Below are 3,834 nucleotides of genomic sequence, written 5' to 3'. Positions count from 1 at the left end.
GGCTACAGGTGACCAGTTTGTGATGAAAAACAAGGATTTAAGTGAACTCAAGTCAAATAAAAGTTTCACTGCTAAAGTTTTCATTCTTTTATTTTATTTTAATTTTATTACAAAAACTGAAAGAAAGATCCAACTAAAGCTGACAATTAGTTTATTTTTTTACATATTCCTGACAAAAATGCAAGTTAAYGTTGTCTCTATTCCCTGTGATGGACCTGAACGTGTGCAGGGTGTCCTGCTGGAGATAAGGCTCCCAAACACAAGATGGACAGTACTGTGCAAAAGTCTTGAGTCATCCATCGTTTCATTGTTTCACCTCTAATGAGCCAGACTTCTGATTAAACTGGTCTTGAGCGTTAGTTTTTCAGGAAGACCCAGGACACACTGGAGAGGTCTTGGATTATTTTGGAGAAGAACTGCAAGATGTTGACTCCAGAACAAGCAGATGGTGGTTGGTTTTGTGAGCGTCTTTTCAAAAAAAWTTTAGAATTTGAGCAGTTTTTCTCAGCTCAATACTTGATCCTTTTTAATATATTTTAGAGAAATTGGCAGAGGAACCATTTTAAATGGGATCTTTTGGCTCGTTACCAGCCATCTGTCACAATTTGTTCCCATTTCTTTTGTTAATCTGTGAAAATAACCACTTTGACAGACATTAAAAAAGAGCTGTTGGCTGAAAACTTGGCAGTGTTTTGTGTGTCTATTAAACCAAAAATGTAAAGAAATTAGATTTAAAAAAGCATGTCGAGCCAACAATATGTTCGAAGAGCTGAAACAAGACCTGAGAGACTCCAGTTCAGAAACTGTTGCAGGAGACGCATGTCTGTCAAAAAGATTATTTTCCAGGAACGAAAGAAGGAGGCACAACAAGGCCAAGGTGTGTCACGTTACACAGGGAGGTTCTGTCAKGGCTGCTTCCCAGTGTTTCAGTGTAGAGATCCAGTCGTGACGGATGGATTCATGAACTGACACGTCTGATCAAAGTCTGATCCACTGAGAAACAAYATATGGAATTGATCTGAGTCACTGGCAACAACATCATGTTTTAGACCAACAACCAGCCCTAAACTGAGCCTGGATCTGAATATTTACAAAGAAAATCTAAATATTCACCTTCCAAGCTTAACAGAAGTGGAACTTATTAAAGCTTGGTTCATTCAATGAGGAGTTTTCTTGACCTCCCTTTGACCGTGTTATTTTTGCTTTGACATCTATTCAWTCTAAGGCAGCAGACAGCTTTGACTGTAGGTGTGAACATCATGGTCTACCTGCCTGAATGAAGGACGAGCTGACCGCTGCCCACCCCCTTCTCTGTCAGCTCCAGCAGGAAYCCTCCTAAAGCACGAGCTGAGGGTTAAATCTTTGTGTTAGCAAGTGTTTCAGTTCATTGTTGCCATTATCTTTGCAAATACAGTGAAAGAAAATGAGTAAGAAGAAGTCACAAGTATAAAATCCAGCTCTTAAGTTAAATTTAAATTAAAATGTACGGAAAGAAAATAGATRAAACCCAAGCTTACATCAAGAAATTACTCAAACTCCACTGGAATTCTTCTTCTTCGTCCACACTCCATAATCAGCCTTAAAAAATATTTATTTTTCGCTAAGCAAAGACAATACCAGCCCCACCTAATATTGTACTAATTCCCTAACAAATGCACCATTAATCAACATACCAGAACTAATTACAGTGTAATTAACCCTGGGATTTTGGAGTCTCTTGAGGTCAAAGTAATCAACCACTGTTTATTATTACATCTGTTTTTTTAACATAGATTAAAAACTATTTATATGCCTTCTATTATCAGCTATTCTGATTTTACTTAATGAGGTTTTCAGTGTCTTTAAAAAGCACCTCAGTCTGACAGAGTCTGGGGATCTGATCCTTCAGGATTCACTGTGAGCAGTTTTCATCTCCTCTGTGTTTAACTTTTACACGTTTAAACTCAAACAGAATCATTTCTTAAGTGGCAGGAAAAAAACTATATAATAGTTTGATTTCATGAATGCTCTTTTTTAGATAGCAATGAAAAATCAGTTAAAGTCTAACATRGGAAGGTTGACAGAGTCATTAGAAAGCTTAAAGGTTTACAAGAACATTTGGCTCTTTGGAAGTAAAATATGTAGAAATAAAACACTTAAACACTCGTTACATTCAGATTCTAGACTAATGTTGATCTTATGCAATATCACCAGAAGTGGAAGTAGAACAAATACTTAATTACTTTACTTATGTATAAATTGTAGTTATCTCTACTTTAATAGAGTAATTATTTTAGCCAACTTTTTACTTCTATTTCTTACGTTGTAATAATCTTGTTACTCCTGTTTCATTTCTGCTTGTTTTCATTTTAACTTATTATTGTAAAAAAAACTGTTTTGGAATAAGATGCCTTCCAGATAAGAGTGAAATTGGAGAAAAATATTAAACTATGCTGACTACAAATATTAATTATTTGCAGATGTATACATCTAACCATTATTCCCTGAACGTTTCATTCAAATCCAGTCACATTACAGGAATAACAAATAAAGCAGTGAAAAAGGTGTAACAAGAATAATAAAAAATGATAAAAACAATTGATAAAGTAAATGTTAGAAAGACTTTAACATTTACTGTTATTGCAATAATGTCTGTATGCATATATAAATGTAAAAACAAAAGATATTTGTTCTGTAATATGATCTTGGCCTCATGTGTACTTTTTATTTTAGGTATTCAAAACTGTCAATGTTCATATTCTCAGTTTGGATGGGATTATGTGATTTAAGGAGGGACAGAACTTGTTTAGCTGTAGTTTTATGATCCTGGCCTTCTCAAACAGTTTTTATGTTTTTTTTTCTTCTCTTATTTTATTATACATACAGATATGTTCAAGATAAATAAAGCAACATGAACTCACAGCACCATGCGCACATTAACTTGTAGTTTCAGCACCTAATCTCTGCTTCACAGAAGTCCGTTTGTAGTTTTTCGGCTGCGTTGTTCTGAGTCACGGCCGCGCAGCCGAGCAGATAACTTCAGCATGTTCCAACAAGTGACATCTCTGCCTCCGACCAACATTCTGCTCTGTGTGATTATGAAACACATCTAACCAGATATGATGAGGAGGACCTCCTGGTTGCTGCGCGGCCTGTTGTTGCCCTGCTGTTGTGAGGATTATCCACCAGGACACTGTAGCTGGAGAGACATGCACCCACTGAATTATTCAAATGTCATTTATTTCTTTGCTGAGAGAATCACAAAGGGAGGGAGGAATCCATTTGTATTCATTTTTGGTATCSAGGAGGGGAGAAAAAGAACGAGAAACCTGGAAGCTTGAAAACTGCAACACCTCTGCAGGCTCAATGAGGCCTGTCAGAACTTATATTTTTGGTAATGAGGCTGAACTTATTTAAATTCTCTGCCTTCATTACGACTTTTTGCGACGCCGTTTGGCTCAACCTTCACGCTCTGAAGCACCTAAAGCATCAGATAAAACTATTTTGGCAACATAAATCCAACAGAAATGGTTTGCGGGCACGGTTCTCAGCAGCATTATACTCCAGCCTGACCCGCCGGCATCCCTCACAGCCCTGYTTTCCTCTGTGCAGAGAGAAAGAACGCTTATCAAATTAAAATGTGCAGAACTGTGAAACTGTGAGTGCACCAGAAAAACACATCTGTTTTTTTAGTTTCTAGTTTGCATCCTCGTCATTACAGATGATGCCAAGGTCACCTGAGGTGGAGGAGCTTTGCAGCTGGCCCGTCCTGCAGAGGAACCAGCAAGCTGCCCTGGTTTCTGCAGGTGTGTGTGTGTGTGTGTGTGTGTGTGTGTGTGTGTGTGTGTGTGTGTG

Source organism: Austrofundulus limnaeus, unplaced genomic scaffold (assembly GCF_001266775.1).
Source record: "Austrofundulus limnaeus strain Quisiro unplaced genomic scaffold, Austrofundulus_limnaeus-1.0 Scaffold32, whole genome shotgun sequence".
NCBI classification, from domain to species: Eukaryota; Metazoa; Chordata; class Actinopteri; order Cyprinodontiformes; family Rivulidae; genus Austrofundulus; species Austrofundulus limnaeus.
This window is presented reverse-complemented; position numbering follows the sequence as displayed.